Below are 25,331 nucleotides of genomic sequence, written 5' to 3'. Positions count from 1 at the left end.
GATGTTATCCTAGCTGACACTTTTCTTGCTAATTTGGACCACTCACCAGATGAGGCAGTACCCCGTAGTGTTGATAATTTGTCTCGTCAAGAGTTGGTTGAGTTGCAGGTTGCTGACCCTGAGTTGAAAGGTCTAGCTAACTCTGCTTGCAGTGAGGAAGAGTCAGCCGGTGCTTCTACTTGTTATTATATAAAGTCAGGAGTACTTATGAGGAAGTGGAGACCCCCAACAGCATCAGCCGACTGTGAATGGGAGGTTGTACATCAAGTTGTCATCCCTCGTGTTTGTAGGCAGGATATCATTAGAGTGGCTCATGATTCCAGTTTGGCAGGACACCTTGGAGTGAGGAAGACTGTGGCACGCATTTTGAAACACTTCTACTGGCCAGGTATCTTCAGGGATGTTTCCTGGTATTGTAAGTCTTGTCACACCTGTCAAGTTGTGGGGAAGTGTAATCAGACCGAAAAGGTTGCACCTCTAGTTCCCATTCCTCCTTTTGAGGCGCCATTCACCCGTGTGTTGGTGGATATTGTGGGCCCTCTTCCTAAGACTTCTTCAGGATTTTCTTATGTGTTGACCCTGATTGATATGGCTACTCGTTATCCTGAAGCCATTCCACTTAGAAATATCTCAGCAAAGAACGTGGTTAAGGAAATGCTAGGGTTCTTCACAAAGTTTGGTCTGCCCAAGGAGGTACAGTCAGACCGGGGAAGTAATTTCATGTCAAACGTTTTCAAACAGTCTTTGAAAGGGTTGGGCATCACCCAGATCACGTCTTCAGCTTACCATCCCCAGACCCAAGGAGCGTTGGAGAGATATCATCAAACACTCAAATCGATGCTCAAGAAATACTGTTTGGAACATCAGAAAGACTGGGATAAAGGTCTTCCATTCGTTGTGTTTGCCGCAAGAGAATCTCCAAATGAATCACTGGGCTTCTCACCTTTTGAACTACTGTTTGGCCATGAAGTAAGAGGACCCCTTAAGCTACTCAAGGAATGCTGGCTGTCGGAGGAAGATGACGTCAACCTGCTGGAGTATGTGATGAAGTTCAAAGAACGGCTGTCCACTGCTTTACAGCTGGCGAGAGAGAATTTAGGAGCTGCTCAGGAGAAGATGAAGACTTGGTATGATAAGAAGTCCAGGTTACACCACTTTCAGCCAGGAGATCAGGTTTTGATTCTGCTACCAGTGCATGGGCAACCTCTTCAAGCCAAGTTTAGTGGTCCTCATTTCGTGGAGAAGAAACTCAGTGATGTCAACTATGTCATCGCTACACCAGATCGTAGAAAGAGCAAGCAACTATGTCACATCAACATGCTAAAGTTATATCACAGGCGGGACGAAAATGATCCAGTCTGCACTGTAACTGTTCCACCCGAGTCTGCAAGTGAAGCTCTCCCATGCAGTGTGAGCCTGAGTGATATTTTGGGGAAGAATCCTGATATCATGAATGATCTCCAGACTAAGCTTTCTCATCTACCTCCCGAGGAAAGGCAGGAGTTTTCGGCATTACTGCAGGAGTACCCGCAAGTGTTCCGTGCTACTCCAGGAAGAACCACTGTGTTGATGCATGATGTCGATGTTGGAGACGCAAAGCCAATTAAATTGCCACCTTACCGTGTGAACCCAGTGATAGTTCCTCTCATCCAGAAGGAGCTTGGCTACCTGTTGGACCACAAGATGATTGAGCCATGTCAAAGCGAGTGGAGTTCTCCTGTCACTCTAGTCCCTAAGCCAGGTGGGTCACAGCGGCTTTGCATTGACTACAGACGTGTTAATCAGATAACCAAAACAGACACTTACCCTCTCCCTCGTGTGGAAGATTGCATAGACAAGATCGGAAAGGCTAGGTACATAAGTAAGTTTGATTTGTTACAGGGATACTGGTAAGTACCTATGACTGAACGTGCTAGGGAGATCTCATGTTTTGTAACACTAGGAAAGAAAATGTTATTGCAGATTGCTTATCTAGACTTTAGACAGATTGTTTTAGAGTAATAAGAAATTTCCTTTGTAAATTTCTTTTTCTTTGTGGGGAGGTGTTACATAGCCTATGATTTCATGATCCTTTGTGTAATTTTAACGCACAGTATGCTGCATGTTTGATCACGAGCGTGTTCTGCCTCAGTCCCCCCCTTCTACCGTTATAGTAGAGTAAGTCGTCCTTTCTGTTGTTCAGAGCGGGATTGTCAACTCTTTGTCCCCATGGCTTCATTTGCGCGTCCTTCTTACAAGTTGTATCAAGCTCTGCCGGCCCCTATATAATGAGCTCAGTCTCTGCATCATTGCCACTTAGATCTGCTCCTCATTTTGTTCACATCTCTGTCCTCCCCTGTACAGTTATTGTTGTGAGTGCTCAGGAAGTCTCCAACCATCTAGCAGCTGTGTAATTTGAGTATAACTGTTACTGCATTTTTTCCTTGTACTGTGTAGCATAAGGTGTTGATTCTTAGGCCTAGTAAGGTTTTTGTAATTCATGTAAAGTTCTTATTGCCAGCCATCATTAATACTATTTTGTATCTGTAATAATTTATCTTGCATTAACTGAGCATTACCCAGTGTATTTTCATTTTATCAGGGCTGACTTAGATAAATTTACTCTTGTAAATTTCGTGTTAATAGAGGCTATTGCAGTTAACCATATATTTAACCTGTTTTTTGCCATTACATTATACTTATGAGTCCTGAATGTTTTGTTGTTAGTTTGAGCATTAAACTTTAACTTGTAATTTTACCTAACTCTTTTGTTTTGAACCTGGAACTTTACGGGACAGTTGTGATTTTTAGTATTCTCACTTAAAGTGTACATTATCTTTCTCTGTTCCATAACAATATATATATATATATATATATATATATATATGTGGACATGTGGAGAGAATGGAGAATGAAAGACTGACTAAGAGGGTATATATAGGAGAGGTGGAGGGAGGGAGAGGGAGGGGTAGACCGAGGATGAGGTGGAGGGATGGAGTTGAGAGGTATATGAGGGAGGGGGGGGTGAGTTGGGGGGAGGGGAGTCAAATGGTGGGTGACAGGGTGACTTGGAGGCGTTTTGTTTGCGGCCACCCTTTGCGGGATTAGGGCGTCGGGCTATAGACAGATAGATAGATATATATATATAGACAGTAGACAGTAATCCCCGTACTTTCCAGACGCCCACTTTCCAGACACCCCACTTACCAGACATTGTGGGCCTGGACCTTCAGATCCCAAAAATGACCAAAAAAAGAAAAAAATCCCCCCGAAATCCGAATTTTTTCCCACTCATAATTTGAAATTGCCATGCGGCACCGAACAGCTGTTACACCACGGACCCTTCACCCCTTCCTTTCTTCCCCCTCCCCTGTCAGGGTTGTCATTTGGTATTTTTCATTATTAAATGTGGGCCAGTTTGGTAATGAAAAATATGTTTGGTAATGAATCAGAATAATGCATTACCAAATGGATTTCTCACATGTACGAGGATACACAGGACGGAGATGGTGGATTGTTTGCTCTCTCCAATTAATCTGCTAGCCAACATAGCATGAAAATAATCAACATGCTGTTAATTATAAGAAGAGTGATTACATGTACTTCCATTTGTATATTTAATTAGTGAAAAATAAATGCTAGCTTTACGAATTTGGTAATGAAAAGTTAAATTTGGTAAAGAAAATTGAAGAGTTTGGTAATGTGGCCATTGTGATCTGACAACCCTGATTCCCCGTCAATAACACTCCAACAGTTACTGCCTAACTTCAATCGCGAGTAGATGCTTATCGCAATGGAAGCCACATGTGCTCATTTTTTTGTGAATAAACTGCAATACCTCGCCACTAGACCACAAGGTAATTTACAGTGTTGTGCAGTGTTAAGATATTAAAATTTAGAGTGCAATGGATTAACTGTGAAGTGCAAATTGGTGATTGAAACTGGCGTGGTGCAGTTAAGAACAATGTGCAGTGTTAAACAATTATAACTCACAGTGCAAGAACTAAGTGCAGTACAACACTGGATTACTGTACGTGCTTCAAGAGCATTTTCACCACTGCCAAAACCTTTGAAAAAGCAGCCACAAACATGCTGTAAGTACCCTGGCTGAGGTACAGTCACTTCTAATTCCTCATTCTTTGGTTCATTTTCATTTTCATGCTTTATGACCATTACTGGTGTAAATAGGGTCTTAAATAGGTTTAAATAGATGCTATGCATGTCTGGTAGGGAGTTATTTAGGTGGCTTTCAAAGTTAGGCTGGGTGAGGGTCCTTAAATACCAATCCACGAGCCAGGGGCCCACTTTCTAGATAGGAACACTTTCCGGACATGTCTTTGGCTGTTACATTGGATAGTAGAGGGATTACTTACGTACATATATATATATATATATTGTTACGGAACAGAGAAAGATAACGTACACTTTAAGTGAGAATGCTAAAAGTCACTACTGTCCCGTAAAGTTCCAGGTTCAAACAAAAGAGTTAGGTAAAATTACAAGTTAAAGTTTAATGCACAAACTAACAACAAAACATTCAGGACTCATAAGGATAATGTAATGGCAAATAAACAGGTTAAATATATGGTTAACTGCAATAGCCTCTATTAACACGAAGTTAGCAAGAGTAAATTTATCTAAGTCAGCCCTGATAAAATGAGATACCAGATAATACTCAGTGAATGCCAGATAAATTATTACAGATACAAACTATTATCAAAAATGACTGACAAAGAACCCTACATAAATTACAAACTTCACTAGGCCTACAAATTAAACTTATGCTATACAGTACAAGAAAAAATGCAACAACAGTTATACTCAAATTACACACAGCTGCTAGATGGTTGGAGACTTCTTGAGCACTCACAATAATAATATCTGTACAGGGGAGGACAGAGATGTGAACAAAATGAGGAGCAGATCTAAGTGGCCATGATGCAGAGATTGAGATCATTATATAGGGGCTAGCAGAGCTTGATACAACTTGTAATAAGGACGCACAAATGAAGCGATGGGGACAAACGGTCGACAATCCCGCACTGAATAACAGAAAGGACGACTTACTCTACTATAACGGTAGAAGGGGGGGACTGAGGCAGAACACGCTCGTGATCAAACATGCAGCATACTGTGCGTTAAAATTACACAAAGGATGATGAAATCATAGGCTATGTAACACCTCCCCACAAAGAAAAAGAAATTTACAAAGGAAATTTCTTATTACTCTAAAACAATCTGTACATGGCATTACAGAACATGCAAATGTCTTTCCTAATGTTACAAAACATGAGATCTCCCTAGCACGTTCAGTCATAGGTACTTGCCAGTATCCCTTTAACAAATCAAACTTACTTATGTACCTAGCCTTTCCGATCTTGTCTATGCAATCTTCCACACGAGGGAGAGGGTAAGTGTCTGTTTTGGTTATCTGATTAACACGTCTGTAGTCGATGCAAAGCCGCTGTGACCCACCTGGCTTAGGGACTAAAGTGACAGGAGAACTCCACTCGCTCTGACAGGGCTCAATCATCTTGTGGTCCAACAGGTAGCCAAGCTCCTTCTGGATGAGAGGAACTTTCACTGGGTTCACACGGTAAGGAGGCAATTTAATTGGCTTTGCGTCTCCAACATCGACATCATGCATCAACACAGTGGCCCTTCCTGGAGTAGCACGGAACACTTGCGGGTACTCCTGCAGTAATGCCGAAAACTCCTGCCTTTCCTTGGGTGGTAGATGAGAAAGCTTAGTCTGGAGATCATTCATGATATCACGATTCTTCCCCAAACTATCACTCAGGCTCATACTGCATGGGAGAGCTTCACTTGCAGACTCGGGTGGAACAGCTACAGTGCAGACTGGATTATTTTCGTCCCGCTTGTGATATAACTTTAGCATGTTGATGTGACATAGTTGCTTGCTCTTTCTACGATCTGGTGTGGCGATGACATAGCTGACATCACTGAGTTTCTTCTCCACGAAATAAGGACCACTAAACTTGGCTTGAAGAGGTTGCCCATGAACTGGTAGCAGAATCAAAACCTGATCTCCTGGCTGAAAGTGGCGTAACCTGGACTTCTTATCATACCAAGTCTTCATCTTCTCCTGAGCAGCTCCTAAATTCTCTCTCGCCAGCTGTAAAGCAGTGGACAGCCGTTCTTTGAACTTCATCACATACTCCAGCAGGTTGACGTCATCTTCCTCCGACAGCCAGCATTCCTTGAGTAACTTAAGGGGTCCTCTTACTTCATGGCCAAACAGTAGTTCAAAAGGTGAGAAGCCCAGTGATTCATTTGGAGATTCTCTTGCGGCAAACACGACGAATGGAAGACCTTTACCCAGTCTTTCTGATGTTCCAAACAGTATTTCTTGAGCATCGATTTGAGTGTTTGATGATATCTCTCCAACGCTCCTTGGGTCTGGGGATGGTAAGCTGAAGACGTGATCTGGGTGATGCCCAACTCTTTCAGAGACTGCTTGAAAACGTTTGACATGAAATTACTTCCCCGGTCTGACTGTACCTCCTTGGGCAGACCAAACTTTGTGAAGAACACTAGCATTTCCTTAACCACGTTCTTTGCTGAGATATTTCTAAGTGGAATGGCTTCAGGATAACGAGTAGCCATATCAATCAGGGTCAACACATAAGAAAATCCTGAAGAAGTCTTAGGAAGAGGGCCCACAATATCCACCAACACACGGGTGAAAGGCGCCTCAAAAGGAGGAATGGGAACTAGGGGTGCAACCTTTTCAGTCTGATTACACTTCCCCACAACTTGACAGGTGTGACAAGACTTACAATACCAGGAAACATCCCTGAAGATACCTGGCCAATAGAAGTGTTTCAAAATGCGTGCCACAGTCTTCCTCACTCCAAGGTGTCCTGCCAAACTGGAATCATGAGCCACTCTAATGATATCCTGCCTACAAACACGAGGGATGACAACTTGATGTACAACCTCCCATTCACAGTCGGCTGATGCTGTTGGGGGTCTCCACTTCCTCATAAGTACTCCTGCCTTTACATAATAACAAGTAGAAGCACCAGCTGACTCTTCTTCACTGTAAGCAGAGTTAGCTAGACCTTTCAACTCAGGGTCAGCAACCTGCAACTCAACCAACTCTTGACGAGACAAATTATCAACACTACGGGGTACTGCCTCATCTGGAGAATGGTCCAAATTAGCAAGAAAAGTGTCAGCTAGGATAACATTCATCATCATCATCATCCTCTAAATCACCAGTAACTTTAGACTTAGCCCTAGTGACAGCACATGCAGGGAACACATCAGGGACATCACAATCCTGGGCCGCAGCCACTGGCTCACTAGACAACTGAGGAGCTGGACACACTTGACTTCCACCAATATCATTTCCAAGTAAGAAAGTTACACCTGACATTGGGAGTGTCTCAACCAACCCAACCATAACGGAACCATTAACAAAACCAGACTCTAAATTCACTCTGCACAGAGGGACAGAGAAGTAATTATTCCCTACACCTTGTAAGATTACAGTTTCATCAGAGGAATTAACATTAGAGCCTAGAACACTGGTCAGCATAAGGGATTGGCAAGCACCTGTATCACGATATATTTTAACTGATTTCCTGTCATTACTGTCCAGAGGACTGACAAAACCATCAGACAGGAAATTAGCACATGAACTCTTGAGAGTGTCACCCACGTTACTGCTCAAAAGAGGAGCTCCATCATGAGAATTTAAGTTACCCCTCAAAGCAGGTTCAGTTAACTCAGTTAAAGAATTCTGGGAACTCTCAAGAGTGGACACTAGACCAATTGACTGAATATTTAAAGACTCCTTTTTGTTCACATCACGCTGTCTCCTGAAACATCTCTCCATTAGTATGACCAAGCTTACTACAATAAGTACATTTATTTTTCTGAAATCTAGAGGTGAAGCTGGTATTTACTTCCTGAGAAACATCATCCTTATTCTCTTTCCTGTTACCTGTACTCTGAGTAGAGGCCAACGTACTTACTCTCAGCTTTCCCTTTTTCTCTAGAATATCTCTTGTGAGTGAGAACATACTCATCAGCTAAAACTGCAGCATCAGACAAATTATCTATTCTTTTCTCATCAAGATATAGGCTTACATCTTTATAAATACACCTTTTGAAATCCTCCAGCAAAATCATCTGCTTAAATTTACCAAAATCAGAATCCACATTCTTAGAATTTAACCACTGCTCTAACAGATCTTCTTTGATTTTGCATACTCAACATGGGATTGCTTATCTTGCTTGTAAGTTGTCCTAAATTTTACTCTATAGGCTTCAGGAACAAGCTCATAGGCCTTAAGAATCAAGCTCTTAACTACATCATAATTATCAGATTGATCCTGAGGCAAAGATGCATAAGTTACTTGAGCTTTACCGGTGAGAACAGTTTGAAGGAGTACTGTCCAATACTCCTTAGGCCAATTAAAACCTGTAGCTACCCTCTCAAACAACTGAAAATACTTTGTTAAATCAGATTCATTAAGAAAGGAGGACAAGTTTAACATTTTTAGCCACATCAAAATCATCAAAGCTAGATGATCCAGTTCCACCTTGTTTCATGCGATACTCATGGTCTGCCTGAATCCTGGCAAGTTCAACTTGTGCCTGAGCCTGTATCTGTGCCTCCTGAGATTCCGCCTCCTTAGCCTGAGACTCAGCCTCCTTAGCACGTGCTTGAAATTCAGCCTCCTGAATACGAGCCTGAGACTCCGCCTGCTTAGCATTTGCCTGAAATTCAGCTTCTTTAGCACGAGCCTCCTGCAGAGCTAGCTGTAACTTAGCTAATTCAATCTGCGTTTGCTCATTTGGAGGAGTTACATTAAACAAGCTTTTATTAATCATGCCAACAATTTGATCCTTAGAATGATGAGAGTGAACTGCAATTCCCAATTGTTGAGCAACAAGCTTAAGTTCATTCTTTGTTCTGTTTTCTATATCACACACTGTTTGCACTTTTGACAAAAAATCTTTGGCTTCATCAAGTGTAGTAATAGTAGCCATCATGAATATATCACAGTCACAAAATATCAAACAATATCCTTATGATAATATCCTGAATATCCTGATGAGAGGTCGCCAAATTTATGTTACGGAACAGAGAAAGATAACGTACACTTTAAGTGAGAATGCTAAAAGTCACTACTGTCCCGTAAAGTTCCAGGTTCAAACAAAAGAGTTAGGTAAAATTACAAGTTAAAGTTTAATGCACAAACTAACAACAAAACATTCAGGACTCATAAGGATAATGTAATGGCAAATAAACAGGTTAAATATATGGTTAACTGCAATAGCCTCTATTAACACGAAGTTAGCAAGAGTAAATTTATCTAAGTCAGCCCTGATAAAATGAGATACCAGATAATACTCAGTGAATGCCAGATAAATTATTACAGATACAAACTATTATCAAAAATGACTGACAAAGAACCCTACATAAATTACAAACTTCACTAGGCCTACAAATTAAACTTATGCTATACAGTACAAGAAAAAATGCAACAACAGTTATACTCAAATTACACACAGCTGCTAGATGGTTGGAGACTTCTTGAGCACTCACAATAATAATATCTGTACAGGGGAGGACAGAGATGTGAACAAAATGAGGAGCAGATCTAAGTGGCCATGATGCAGAGATTGAGCTCATTATATAAGGGCTAGCAGAGCTTGATACAACTTGTAATAAGGACGCACAAATGAAGCGATGGGGACAAACGGTCGACAATCCCGCACTGAATAACAGAAAGGACGACTTACTCTACTATAACGGTAGTAGGGGGGGACTGAGGCAGAACACGCTCGTGATCAAACATGCAGCATACTGTGCTTTAAAATTACACAAAGGATGATGAAATCATAGGCTATGTAACAATATATATATATATATATATATATATATACACAGTACCCTCGCGTCCAACACGCATTTGTCCAGCACGATTCGCGTCCAGCATGGAGAGCAAAAAATTAGTATGATTTAATATGATTTAAGTACTGTAAAACGGGTGCGTAAACATGACACTGACGGAGCTACAAGAAGTGGGCGAAATCCACAGAGTTCGCCTCTAGCACGATCACCCCTGGTCCAACACGGTCATACTGGACGTTCCCATGACGCTGACAGCCAATCAAAACTTCCGATCAAGTAGCCCGCTATCGTGACGAGATCGTGATGCCGCCCAATGAAAAACGCTTCTGCTCTCACGTGTTGTTATGTTTAAATTTCTCCCGCCACAGCGCCACTCAGCTGCATAATTCGCATTGGATGGTGCTTTTTTCTCGCTGCATTTTCTGCCCTTGCTACTGCATTTTACCCTCCTCACGATGCCTAGGAAGCCTTCTGAGAACCCCGAGAAGCGCCGGCACCTCCCTCAGGCCACCAAGCTAGAATTCATCGAGAGGCAGAAGAAAGGGGAGAGGAATTTCAAAAGATTTATGAGGGAGGTTGAGGAGGAGCAGTAGCCATTACCTGCTAGTGATGCCAGCAGCCATCCTCCAGGGACCCAGTAGGACTACCTAGTCTCGGATATCACCTTCCATTCCCAGCAAGCCCACCAACATTATCCTAAAAGGTTAGTTATCATTCATAGTACAGTATCATTTATTATAATTACAGTAGTACCAATATATGTATAGGTATATGGTAGGTATTTAGGGTGACTTTTCCTAGGGTTGCAGACATAATTCATTTTTCCCCATAAGCTCTGTTGTTTGTCCAACACGTTTTTGGTCCAACACGGGACCCATGCATGACAATATTACCATGTTGGACGCAAGGGTATTGTATATATATATTTATACATACATATATATATATATATATATATATATATATATATATATATATATACAATACCCTCACGTCCAGCACGGTAATATTGTCATGCATGGGTCACGTGTTGGACCAAAAACGTGTTGGACTAACAATAGAGCTTATGGGGAAAAATGAATTATGTCTGCAACCCTCGGAAAAGTCACCCTAAATACCTACCATATACCTATACATATATTGGAACTCTTGTAATTATAATAAATAGTACTGTGCTATGAATGATAACTAACCTTTTAGGATAGTGTTGGTGGGCTTGCTGGGAATGGAAGGTGGTATCCAAGGCCGTAGGTAGTCCTACTGGGTCCCCGGAGGATGGCTGCTGGCGTCACTAGCGGGTAATGGCTGTTGCTCCTCCTCAACCTCCCTCATAAATCCTGCGAAATCAAACCTCCCTCATAAATCCTTCGAAATCACACTCAGAATCACTATCTTCGTCCACAGCCATGGAAGGTCCTGCTTCTGCCTGTCCTGGCCCTGTAATCCTCGGCAAATTGCATGCTTCTCACACTGTTGCCAGAGCCCTATCTCGTGACTGTGGAATGTGATCGCTGTCACTGACTCGGTAGAGAATAAGGAGAAGCAACTTTGTTTATAAACTGGTACACACGCCGATGAGAAGGGTTTCAAAACGATTGATATTTATTCTAAAATATTAATATGTATTCAGTGTCAGGCTAAATGTTCAATGCTGTAGTACGATACATTCTCTGTCGAGTCGCCTGGGTTTTGGTCACACTGTTTTCCCCGTCGTATGCTTGGCAGGAATCCATCCAAATGAACTCCAAATGCCCGTGGTATCGTCGGCAATTTTACCACGTTACCGTTCCGATTTACCATCATATCCTCGGGAAACCTGGTATGAAGTGCCGTGTGATAGCCTTCGGCTGCCAGGATCTTGTCTTAAGTTTTTTATCATGATCACGTTGGCTTCATTCATGTCGTAGGCCTTGGCAATGTCAACTTTCCTCTCCCCTTTCTTCTTCCTCTCGATGCTTTCTAGCTTGGTGGCCTGAGGGAGGTGCCGATTCTTCTTGGGGTTCTCAGAAGGCTTCCTAGGCATCGTGAGCAGGGTAAAATGCAGTAACAAGGGCAGAAAATGCAGCAAGAAAAAAGCACCTTCCAATGCAATTATGCGACTGAGTGGCTCTGTGGCGGGAGAAATGTAAACAAAAATTCACGTGACAGCAGAAGCGTTTTTAATTGGGCGGCATCACAATCACATCACGATAGCGGGCAGGGAAGGCTACCTGATCAGAAGTTTTTCATTGGCTATCATCATCATGGGAATGTCCAGTATGACCGTGTTGGACCGGGGGTGATCGTGCTAGAGTGACTCTGCGGACTTCCCCCACTTCTCGGAGCTGTGTGTGTGTTATGCTAACACACTCGTGTTGCAGTAATTCTATCTATCTATCTATCTATTGCCAGACGCCTCAATCCCGTTTGGGGTGGCCACAAACAAATCGCCTCCAAGTCGCCCTGTCCCCCGCCATTTCACTCCCCTGCTCCCAACTCACACCCCCCTCTCTCATATACCTCTCCACCCCATCTCTCCATCTCATCCTCGGCCTCCCTCTCCCTCTTTCCCCCTCCACCTCACTCACGTACACTCTCTTCGTCAGTCTTTGACCCTCCATCCTCTCCACATGGCCAAACCACCTCAGTGTGTTCCTCATAACGCTTCCTATCACATCCACATCAACACCACAACGCTCCTTTATATCCTCATTCGTCAGCCTGTCTCTCCATGTGACTCCACAGGCTCCTCTTAAATAACTCATTTCCACTGCTCTCACTCTTGACTTGTGTCCTTCCAACAACGTCCAAGCTTCACTTCCGTACGTTAGAGTTGGTATCACAATACTGTCATGTAGTAACTTTTTCACTTCCATGCTCACTTCCCTGTTTCTTATCACTGCTTTCAAAGAACCAGCAGTAATTAAATCGTATTAAATAATACTAATTAACTGCTCTCCGTGCTGGACCCGAATCGTGCTGGACTAACACGTGTTGGACGCGAGGGTACTGTATATGAGGCCCCGCGTGCAAGAGTATACAGTACTCATGTGCCACCTTGTTGAAAATTGAAATAATGCTATCCCACAGTCCATCAGAGAATGTACTTTCATGTGGACTTGGTGGATGTGATGAATGACCCAAGACTTAAGGGCGAAAACCCATAGAAATAACACCGGGTTTATATCACCACCCTTTATCAAGCATTTTTTGCCACTATGTTGGAGCAAGGGTATACCCATGCACCATCCTCATGGAGAATGGCTTCTCAGAGTGCCATTTAATGTGTGCAATAGTGTTACCAATCACCAAGGCGATGAGGATAGTCTCATCCCGAGCCTCTTTGCTGCACTGTAGTAATATTAATGCTCTAGTCCCCAGCATTTTCTGGCTGACCAAGTGGTGTGCACACTCTATTGTGTGTGTCATAACCTACGTAATTTCGGTGGTTATAATCAAGGACACAATGTCCAGTGATAGTGAACATGTGGATGATGTGGAGGCCATGCCTTCCACAAGTGTAGCTTTGGGCACCAGAAAAAGAGGAAAGTTTTACAGCCTCTAACAGGACCACTGTATTCATTAATAAGATTATTAATGTAAATCATCATTATTCCTAGTATTATTGTGTTTTGTTTGTTATTGCATTTAATTGATGGAAAGTGTCTATTGTTCACATAAAAACACAGAACAATGAGGACCAGGTGAAAAAAAATTACACATATTGATAATTTTTTTGAAAAATTTATAAAACTTACTTTTTACGACAATAACCAGGCAAATTCATAACCAACCACTCTACAGACATTCAACTTCATCTTACAACATTAAGGAACTCGCTAGCTATTAGCCTGCGGTACTAGTTTATGCATTAAAGTAGCACCATTGTATGCTAAATTTGTCTCTTTTTTTTGTGTTTTTTTGTTTCTTTGAGGGGGTAAAAACAATAGTACCTTTACTAAAAAGTTTTTGGATAAAGCAGAGAAAGGCAGCTTTAAAATGATGTAAACACCATCTTAGGAATAATAGTTTTTACAGTATCGTTCCTCAAAGGTGTAAAAACTTTAAACGCGATTTCTGCCACTTTTAAAAAATGGTGCATGGATATACTCTTGCACGCGGGGTCTTATATATATAAATATATACCGGTATATATATATATATATTCACCATTCATTCATTCATTGCCAGACGCCATGTATCCCAAACGGGGTGGCCAAGGGCTTAGAGTTAATTGTTTTACAGGGAGGGGCACTAATCCTCCACCAACCCCACTTGACACGAAGGGATGCCAACAGCATCTGGTGTTCCCAGGCGGTCACCCACCCAAGTACTAACCAGACCCAACGTTGCTTAACTTCGCTGATCGGACGGGAAGCGGTGTACCCAACGTGGTATGGCCGTTTTATATATATATATATACTGTATATATATATACAGTAATCACTCTAATATCCGGACGCCCAATAACCGAACATCCCCACTACCCGGACCTTATCATCCTGGGATCCAACATTCCCAAAATGGTCCGAAAACCCCAAAAAATAAAAAAAAATAAACGATTCTTTCCCGTCCGTAATTTGAACTTGCCGCGCGCGCCGCGGGAGAGCATTGTTTTGGTACGTCATTCCTCCGACGTCCGATTGAGCGCCGCTGCATCCTCCCCACTTCCCGCCTGTCTCTCACCGCGACTGGACCTACGCTCTTCGCAATAGCTGCCCACGTGCTCGCTTTTGTGGTGGTGCCGTACCTGCTGCAGGGCCTCCTGCTGCTCTCGGGTCTCCTCTTAGTGTGTGTGATGATGGCCCCGCCACCTGAGAAAAGGAAGAGAGTGGTGTTGACTCTGGTAAAGAAGAGGGAGATATTGGAGAAAATTGATGCGGGTTGGTCTTCTTCCCGCATTCTCCGCGAGTACAACCTGGCCCGGTCGACTTTGTTCGATATCAAACGTTCCCGAGACAAACTCATGCAGTACACGGCTGACTTCTCGTCACAAAGCAAACACAACGTGGAAAGGAAGGTTATGTTTACCCCCAAGTTTGCAGAAATCGACCGATCCACGTTGATTTGGTACCGACAGCAACGTGCAGCTGGTGTGATGGTACGTGGAACGGAGCTGAAGGCTGCTGCTGAGAAGTTCGCAAGGCTTCATGACGCCCTAGACTTCAAGGCATCCGAGGGTTGGCTCTTCACGTTCAAGTTGCGACGTGGCCTTACTAACCGTAAAGCACATGGCGAAGCATTGGACGCTAACGAGGATGGAGTTGACGAGTTTCGGCACAAGGTGAAAGGCTTGATCGACAGGGAGGGCCTAACTCTCGGTCAAGTCTACAATGCTGACGAAACTGGCCTATTCTATCGCTCGCTGCCAACGAACACTCTAGCCGAGGAGACGGAGAAGCGTGTACCTGGCCACAAGCTTTCCAAGGAACGGATATCTGCTTTGTGTTGTGCCAGTGCTAACGGCATGCACCGGCTTAAGCCCGTTGTTGTTGGCCGTGCAAAGCAGCCTTGGTGCCTTCGTGGGGTGATGGATGTCCTTCCTGTCGTCTGGTACCATTCTTTGAAAGCATGGTTCACAGCTGTGATTTTCAAAGACTGGTTTCACCATCACTTCGTCAAGGAGGTCATCCATTACCAGACGAAGACACTGGGAATCCCTCGCGACCAGGTAAAGGCTCTCCTTCTGCTCGACAATGCACCTGCCCATCCGTGCGACAAGGACTTGGTTGCTGAGAATGGCCGTATTAGGAGCATGTTTCTGCCACCTAATACGACTGCTCTTATTCAACCCATGGACCAAGGAGTGATCGTGGCAACAAAGCGCCTGTACCGTCGAAAGTTCCTGGACGAGGTGATGGTTGTTCTCGAGGACGAGGACGAGCGCATGAAAGGACGTGACACACGAGGCAAGCGGACTTTGGAACTGGGGCCCTTCCTTTGTCTTGTGATGGTCTCCTCCCATCCCTCCATCCTCATTCACCCCCTCCTGGCCTTACCACCTCCCACCACCAACCCCCCACCCCCACCCCCTAGCACGAAGTATCTTCACCTCCCTGGCCTCGAATATTTTGCATATTTTTTATGCTTTATGGCGCATTTTTTTTAATCATTACCTGTAATTTATTCGTGTCTTTGCATACAGATATCTATCTATCTATCTATTGTCAGACGCCTCAATCCCATTTGGGGTGGCCACAAACAAATCGCCTCCAAGTTGCCCTGTCCCCCACCATTTCACTGCCCTGCTCCCAACTCACACCCTCCTCTCTCATATACCTCTCCACCCCATCCCTCCATCTCATCCTCGGCCTCCCCCTCCCTCTTCCCCCCTCCACCTCACTCACATACACTCTCTTCGTCAGTCTTTCACCCTCCATCCTCTCCACATGGCCAAACCACCTCAGTGTGTTCCTCATAACGCTTCCTATCACATCCACATCAACACCACAACGCTCCTTTATATCCTCATTCGTCAGCTTGTCTCTCCACGTGGGGGGGTTTTTCAAGAATCCTCCCCCAGTATCCCTGCTTGTCGTAAAAGGTAACTAAAAGGGTTGACAGAGGGTTAGTGCCCCTCCCCGGAAAACAACTAACTAAAAAAACAAACAAAACAAACATACAGATATGCACACCATTATTATTTTAGCTGTCTTTATTTGCAACCCACTCGAAAAAGAAATTTTATTTTCCCTAGCTTGACACGGCTCAGAGGGGGGGAGGGGGGAGAGGAAAGGAGGGAAGGGAGGGGGGAGGGGAAAGGAGGGAGGGGAGGGGGGAGGGGAAAGGAGGGAGAGGAGGGGGGAGGGGAAAAGAGGGAGGGGAGGTTAGGCGAGGGGAAGGGGGGAAGGGGAGGAGAGAAGAGGGGAGGGAAGGGCAGGGGAGGGAGGGGACTGGAGGTATGGGGAGAGGAGAGGAGGGGAGGATAATTTTTACTATTTATCATATTTTTATTGGGGGGGTTCATGACCATTTTCCCTAGCTAGATTTGACAGCTCAGCAGGGAGGGGAAAGGGGGAGGGAAGGTTAGGTGAGGGAAGGGAAGGGAAGGGGAGGGAGGGAGGGAGGGGATTGGATGTATGGGGAGAAAGGAGGGGAGGATAGTTTTTACTATTTATTATATTTATTGGTGGGGGGGGTTGGTCACCATTTTATTTTTTTCTAAGCACATTACAATGGTTTATAACCTCTATACACACCTAAAAAAAATTGATTTGGGTGATTTTTGTACGTATTTTTGCAAAGAAAACAGGTGTGAGTGGCGTATTTTCTTTCTCGCCGGGGCCGTGACAGGTAACTATTATCAATGTTGATGGGCGATAGCTCAGTAACTATTGGGTCTAGGAGAGTGGGTTTGCATTTTCAGGTGTGTAAATTCAAGCTCTATAAATCGGGCATAAAACTTTTAACCTTTGAGAAAGTCAATAAACAGGCCTGTTTTTGCGTCCTGGGGGGCCGTCGAGGCTGGAAAATTGCATACCCTAGGGGTTAACCCCATCATTACCAACCCCCTACCAAATGTAAACAAGACATTTCCCTGCTGCTCATCTAAATCGTACATAGGGTAGTCTTCAACTTATTGCCACACCCACCCTATTCACACTGTTGTTTATTTTTATGTTTTCTTTCACATAAACCCACAAGATATCATTTGAGTCAAAAAAAATAAAAATAAAATAACAAAAAATAAAAAATACTTTCTTACTTGATTTTACATATGTTGCACTAAAACATTCATACTCATGTAACTGAAAAATATTTTAGCCTGAAAATCACAGCATGTACAGAATAATAATACATTTGTTTACCTTGCATTGATGTCATGCAAAAAATTGGATGGTCTTGTGTGGCCGAAAATGCTGAGAACTTGTAGTGCACTCCAAGGTAAGGCCGGGACAAAAGCAAAAGATGCTCAGACAATGTATATGTCAATGTTACAGTGATATGTGGGTACAGTGGTCTGTGTGTCATGTGAAGCATATGTCTTTCGGAAGCATAAGAACTAAAGAAATGAAGAAAGACATGTGATAAAAAGAATGGTAAAGAAGGGATATATAAATAAAAAAAAAAAAAAAAAAAAAAAAGGAAAAATGTGAGAAAGGGGATTATGTGTTTGCTACTGGCTGTGATACGCCTGGTAATAACATAACCCAGGTGATGAAGTGCGACGTAAAAAAAAAAAAAAAAAAAAAAAGAGGATGGGGAAGGGGATTATGTGTATGCTACTGGGTGTGAAACACCTGGTAACAACATAACCCAGGTGAATCTTTTTAGGCAGGGCAGAATTTTCTTGTCCACTTACTCTTGCCCTTAGTAGTACAGATCCTGCACTGTCTAAGTGCTCTACATGTGTTTGTTGTGCTCGGTAAGGTCATTAGTCAATGAACTAGCGGTGTGGCTGAAGCTCCGGACATGCTGGGTTGAGCACCTGCGCACTAGTGGTGGAAGTTATGCACCTGCTGCTAGTGGTGGTAGTTGTGCACCTGCTGCTGGCAGTGGGGGTCATGCACCTGCTGCTGGCGGTGGTGGTCGTGCACCTGCTGCTGGAGGTGGGCGTCGTTTTCTTCTGGGTTTTTCCTTGGGATGTTCTTCTTCCTGTGCCACACATAAGCTGGCATACCCCAGACTGTACTCTTGTAACATCTCATGAACAAGAAGTTTTATGAAATCATTGCACACGATGCAACAATGATGTAAGTTTTGATATACTGAGTACCACTCTAGCACTGAGTACCATTATAGACATCATTTGTACTTAAATTTTCTTGAACCATATGTAAGATTTCCTGGCTAGATCATGTGGTTCCAATAGCTGATCAACCATATCAACTGCAACCATTTGTTCATTGTAGTGATGAATAGGCAGGGGTTTCTGAGGCATCTCCCTCCCTCCTCCTCAAACAGGACGTGTTTGTTCTTTGTACACTGCTTTGTACTTGGTTGTGATAACATGGACCAATCTTATATCACAAAATCTGACAATCAGAACATCCTGTTTTTGTCCAAATACAGACTGTTTTTTCTGAATTCTCTGGCTTGAGATAATATCAGGCACACCTCTGTTTGGCCGAATGGTCACAGTAGTCGGAGTTTTCTTGGTCAATATATATTCTGCAAGATGAAGGGAAGAATACCAGCTGTCTAAGACATGCCTCCCTTTATTTATAGTGACTGCATTGGGCATACAGACACATGCTCAAACTTGCTGAGAACAGCAAGCTGAGGGTCTTTACCTCATCTCCACATACATGGTTGGTGTATATAAACAAAAATTTCATGTGTAACCTCTTGTATTACTAGAACTAGGATACAGTGCAAAGAGTTTCACATCAAAGCACTTGCATTTTGTTTTTATGAACTGTCTAGAGAGTATTCTACCCTTGAACAAACTCAGTGACTCGTCCACAGCCAAATTTTCACCTGCAGAAAAATGTTCCATCCACTTGTCACATAGCATCTGGAAATATGTACAGTAATACTTCAATACACGATACCCCTAGTGCGATACCTCGGCTTAACAATGGAGGTAGAAATACCACCATACCTTGCCTACGACGGCCACACCCCGGTTTAACGAGGGGTTTTCATTTTATTTACCGATTTTGATGATAATTTCGACTAAAATTGTGTGTTTAGGTTGATCTATGAACTGTTTTTAGATTAATGTGTTTTAGCCATAGGTGGGGTGAACATTGTCATTTAGGGGTACAGTTTACTAAGTTTGATTTTTCCCAGACTTATATTTGATGATTGTCAGATTTTATTTGTTGGTTTAAGTGAGTTATTTACAGGTGTTAGGCTTAGGTTAGCTTCATTTATAGCTGTTAGGCCATTTAGACTGGCTTTAACCCCTTAACCGCGGGTGGTTAGGAGTGTGCCATGCATGTCCCGCGGGGATATTCGTGCTCCGACTGACTTTTTAAAAATATTTGCCAAAAATGAGTTATTAGTCCTAGAATATTATAATTACATAAGCATATGGCACATACCTTCAGCTTTCTCCTGGGATGTTTGTTGAGCCTTCGTCGTCTACCGTAGGACTTGTGGAGACTTCTGAAGTTGGGTAACCAAGTCTCCACTTTACACTTCCCAATACCCCGTAATATGGTTACCACTGCCTGATATTATAACTAAAAACACTATTCTATGAATTTCAAGTAGTTTGGAATCCATATTCCAAAAAATAAACACTGTGAAAGCAATGTAAATTACAAGCACATACGAGGTTTCCTCCTGTGTTCGTTCCCCGATGGTATTCTGAGGCGAAGCTGTCATTTATTATTTATAAACACACACTTTATATTCCTAATACTTTATTACAGTTATTTATATATACAATATTTATCTATAAGTTTCTTTCAGTACTAGTAGTTTATTTTCACTCCAGGCATTCACTTTCTCGTTCTGTAAACTAGCGTAGAGGGCGAAGCTGTCACTTTCACTTTCATTACTCCCAGTATTTATACATGCTAGAGCGAAACTTTCACTTTCACTTTCATTACTCCTAGTATTTATACTCGTATTCTTATATTACTACTTATTTACATTTCTATTTACATACTCTATTTTATTTACATTATTTACATTTCTATTTTATTTACACTATGTTATGCACTGTCTCTTGCAGTAACTTATAAAACTATTTTCCACTGTTCAGTTATATTTACATTCATTGCTTTCACTTGCTGTTTACACATTACTTACACATTATTTACATTTCCACTTGCACTGTTTTAGAGTCACCAGAAAGATCGTAGTCACTGTCCATCATTTTCATTGATAAATTAGCCAGTTCACATTCCACTGCAGAGTCACTTAGCCCTTTACCCCTTCCCACACGAGGTTTAGTAGGAGTAGAGGTCACAGGGCCCTTTGCATGGGGCTAAAAAGCGGCGGAATTGGACAGGCACGAATCCGACGTGGTTTCACCTTGAAAGACGACAGTAAACTGAATGCTGTGCCTAGGGGCAATGAAGGGTTGATAATGACAGCGTGGTGACAGCTGCTAATTTATACGCTATGAAATGATTGGCAGGAAATCTAGACAATACATAATAAATTAGGTAGTTCCAGGTGAATGTAAATACAGTATCACTTAGGCTTCTCCCTTCATTTCTTATATATATTTTTATTATGATAACAGGTCATACGGCATATTTCAAGGGGAAATAAACAGGGAAAATTAGCGAACGAGTGAACGTGAGGTGTTGCCAGGTGATAATTAGCCAATTCCAAATGTATGGCAGTATCAATTACTTTTACTCTTTCTTTTATATATTATTTTGTATAAGAATAGGGCATAGGGCACATTTCAATGGATAAAATGAGCGGAAAAATCCATCCAGGATTTGTGTAGCGCAGCGCAGCTGGTCAGGCGGGAGGAGAGGGTGATGGAGGGGAGGTAAGGAGGGGATTCAAGCACAGGAGAAAAATGGCTAAATTGTCAACAGTGGATGGGAGTACAGATGACATTAGCAGAACTAAGTATAGCTGGACACTGGTAGTACTGATAGATGATACAAGCCACCACTTGAAAGCCCGGGCTAATTCAAAATAACACAGAATCACAAAAGTGACGCCCGGCGGTATGATCCCTTGCTCCCGAGCGTCACAAAAGTGACGCCCTGCAGTTAAGGGGTTAAACTTGTTTTTGGGCTCATTCGGGTGAGTCCTGGACTTCGTTTTGAGGGAAATCAAAGGCTGGTAAATGCTCCCCATTACTTTACATGTTAAAAGTACCCCGATATACGATACCCCGCCTAACGATGGAGTTTTACCTAACCAATTACATCGTTAAACCGGGGTATGCCTGTACTCTTGTCATTGGGAGCCTACAGATAGCATCATCAGGGAGTGAAAACCTAATACTGTATATCTAACAATCTGACAGAATCTATTACGACTAATTACAGCTCCAAAAACTGGTGGTCCCCGGCAAAACACTGATGTACTCCAGTAGTCTGATATCTTGGGTAAATGTGTTACTCCCATAAGTAGCTCCACTGAAATGTAAACATACGTTTCTTCTTTTACATCTGACCACTTTTTACCCATAAATTTCTTAGGACTTATATTGGGGTTGTCTTGAAAAAAAATATACAGCACACATATCGGTCCACAGACACAGAGCAGCATTCATACCCTTCCCCATAAATAACTGAAAACAGTTAAGGGCAATCATAGGATGGTTTTGATGACGTAGAATAATACTTTTTTATTTTTTTATTTATTTATTTTTTTTTTTACGTGTCCGACTCTGGGCAAAGGCTCAGGGCCTATATCTTGGGGGCAGTCACCTATCCCAAGGCCCAGTAGTCCTCCTACATCTCCACATGTCACCACTTCGGCGCTAACACCCACCGTCCATATTGAATACATGCTAGGACTGTCTCATGCAGGACTGGTGTATTGGTATTACCGAGGGTACTTTTATGACATGTCGGCGGGTCATCTGGTAGATCAGGAAAGTCCACTTTTAGGAAATTCAAATCCTTAAACTGTTCCCTGCCCCAGCCGGGATTCGATCCTGGGTCCATTAGGACTGCAGGCCGCCTCTTTACCGGTTCAGCCATGAAAATTAATGTCACATGTAGGAAGAGGGTTATGTCTGGTGTCAGAAAATGGGTCGGAAAGAAGTGTAAAGTGTAAGGCAGGGCCAGCAACTGCACTGGCAGGGAGGTAGGGGGGTTGCGTTGACTGGCCACTGACCGCAGACAACGTCTCAATGCTCTCGTCATCACCACTGTCGCTTTCAACTTCACTAACATTGTCTGGGTCAAAGTCACTATCATCACCCTCCAATGAATCATCAAAGAACTCTAAATCACTCACTGACCCACCATCATATTCATCCTCACTATCAGACAGTGGCAAATGCTCCATAACTGTGTAATAAATCACACGCTCCTCCCCGTAAAGCAACACAAGTGGCACTAAATTAGAGGGAAGCCAGTGACTGAGATAGTCCTGGGAGGCATGAGTTGCCAAATATATGGGAAAGTAATATGGTAAAAAAAAAAAAAAAAAAAATGAAATATTATGATAGGTTGAGTGGCAAACCAAATATATGGGAAGGTAATATAATACAAAAATAAATGAAATACTATGAATGGTTAAGTGGCATGGCAATTGATTTCCTGTAAACCAGGAAATCATTTACAACACTGGGGGGGGGGGGTAATCTTATAACTAACCAACAAGTGTTCCCTACATGACAACAAGAGGGTTGGCGTAGGATTAGTGCCCCTCCCCAGACAACAATTAACCAAAAATACGAACAAGAAGCCTTGGACCAGGATTGACCAACAGGTGACGACTTAGGACCGAACAAAGGACATGGTACGGATTGCGACATGGAATGTAAGGGGTGCAAATGATGAAGTGAAAGACAGAGCTTGTCCAGGTGCTTAAGAGTGCAAAAGTGGATGTAAGTGGATTAACTGAAACTAAATGGAGAGGTGACAGTGTGAGAGAATGGGAGTATGGATGGGGTATATGTGTGGGAGTGGGTGAGAATCAGAGGGAAAAAGAAGGAGTGTATATTTTGTGTGCAAGAGATGGAAGGAGAATATAAGAGAGTGTGGATTAGTTCACAAGATCGTGCAAGCAGAGTGAAAGAAGAGTTTTGGATTATGTAAAAGTGTGCATGGAAAAGTTTGTAAGGAATGAGAGTGTATTTGATTGGAGATATGAATGGAAATGTAAGGAATGTGAAGGTGGATGGAGTACAAGCGGCCCTTCACATTCACGGGGGGTTAGGGGACACAAACCCCCTCGAAAATGGAATTTCTCCAAATGTTTGGTGTACCCTCCTGTAAATGCCTCTACAGCCACAAATCACCCCCTGAGAGCAAGTGTGCACTTACTGTACCAAATAAACCATATCTGGGAACTGAAAGCAGCATAAAATATCACAAATAGTAACAGACCAACTGTATAAAAGTTTAATAACAAACAAGTTTTGACTGGGTATGGCTGTACTAAGTTAACGTAAATATGTACCTGGTAACTTTCAGACTCTAGCGACTGATTGCATCTCACGCACATCTATGTGAGTGTGGGCAAGTCATCAGCTACGTCTTTACCCCAACTTCTTACAACTACACCACTGTGCGAGAGTGCGGTGGTTTGGTGCGGGCCTGGTTTGACACGAAATGATCCACGAGCAACTGCACTGCTACACTTTCCAGCCAAGAACGGGATCTTGGCCCCACAGAGGGGCAATCCGCGAATATGCGAGACCAGCGAAAGTTGAAACTGGGCATGTGGAGGGCACCCTGGAGTCGGCGAGTGGGGTGTGCCTACAGAAGTGGATGACAATGGCAGTGCTTTAGTGGACATTTGTGCAAGGAGGAGGCTAGTGTTAGCCAAAGCCCTCTTCTGACATCAAATGATCCACAGGTATACATGGCGAGTGATGAGAAGGGTGGGTGGTGAACTGAATGAACGGAAAGCAATGACTGATTATGTGTGTGTGGATGACAGAATGAGAAGGTGTATAATGGATGCAAATGCATATACAGGTTAGGGTAGTGGACTTTCTGACAACCACTTGGTGGTGGTGAAAGTCAAGGTTGAAATGAAGTGGAGGAATAGAAGAAGGGAAGGACAGGAGGAAGTAGTTCTTATAAGGAGGGTGGAAAGGATACAAGAGCATGGAAAAAAGGCTGAATATAAGAGGGAAGCAGAGAAGCGATTGGGTAAATATGATTTGGAGCAGTTGGGGGACGTGGAGGGTGTGTGTGAGATATTCACAGAAGTATTCTGTGCAGCACGTGAGGTGGTGTGTGGGGCAAATGAGAAGACAAAAGAGGGAAAAAGGAACAGCATAATAGAATGAAGAGGTGAGACAGGTTGTGGCAAAGAAGAAGAAAGTATATAATGCGTGGATGCAAAACAGGGGCATGGAAGAAGTTGAGTGACAGAAGAGAGATTTATATGCAGAGAGGAAGTGAGAGGTGAAAAGATTAGTAAGAGAGAGTAAGAAGAGAGTGGATGAGGAATTTGGAAGGAATTTGAGTGTAAAGTGGAAGGAATGTAAGAAAATGTTCTGGAAAGAGATAAAGAGCGGTAGACAGTTTGTTAAAAAAGTTATTCGAGAAGTGAAAGATAAAAATGGTATATTACTACTGGAGAAGGGAGGAAAAGTGAGCTGAAGGAGAGAACACTTTAAGGAATTGTTGAACATAAGAATGAAAGTAATGTGAGTATAAATGGCAGAGGAATGGCTGGGAGAAGGAGGGAGGTGAGAAGACAGGAAGAAATCAGTAAGATGGAAGTTGTGGAAGCAATGAAGAAAGTCAAAATAGGGAAAGCCCTTGCGATTGATGGAGTGTGTGGTGAACTGGTGAAGCATGGGGGAGAGATAGTTGTAGAATGGATGTGGAAGATGTGCAGATTGGCCTGGAAGGAAAGTAAAGTCCAAGAGGATTGGAAATCAGGTATAACTATTCCCCTGTATAAATGAAATGAGGAAAAAGAA

At 42.9% G+C, this 25,331-nt stretch overlaps 1 protein-coding gene and 1 non-coding gene across 3 annotated transcripts in view; both read right to left on the bottom strand.

Annotated features, from left to right (window-relative positions):
- LOC145396068 (UDP-glucose 4-epimerase-like) overlaps positions 1-25,331 on the bottom strand; it is a 258,329-nt gene that overhangs the window by 119,855 nt on the left and 113,143 nt on the right. The gene's annotated exons all lie outside the window — the stretch shown is intronic.
- On the bottom strand, positions 14,140-14,258 carry LOC145396117 (5S ribosomal RNA). The gene has a single exon (XR_013896727.1). It is a non-coding gene; the product is annotated as a 5S ribosomal RNA (ribosomal RNA).

Source organism: Coenobita brevimanus, chromosome 34, assembly GCF_032717465.1.
Source record: "Coenobita brevimanus isolate Jiangsu-jjx chromosome 34, ASM3271746v2, whole genome shotgun sequence".
Lineage (NCBI taxonomy): Eukaryota > Metazoa > Arthropoda > Malacostraca > Decapoda > Coenobitidae > Coenobita > Coenobita brevimanus.
The sequence above is the reverse complement of the archived record's forward strand: the minus strand, read 5'-3'. Positions and strand labels throughout refer to the sequence as shown.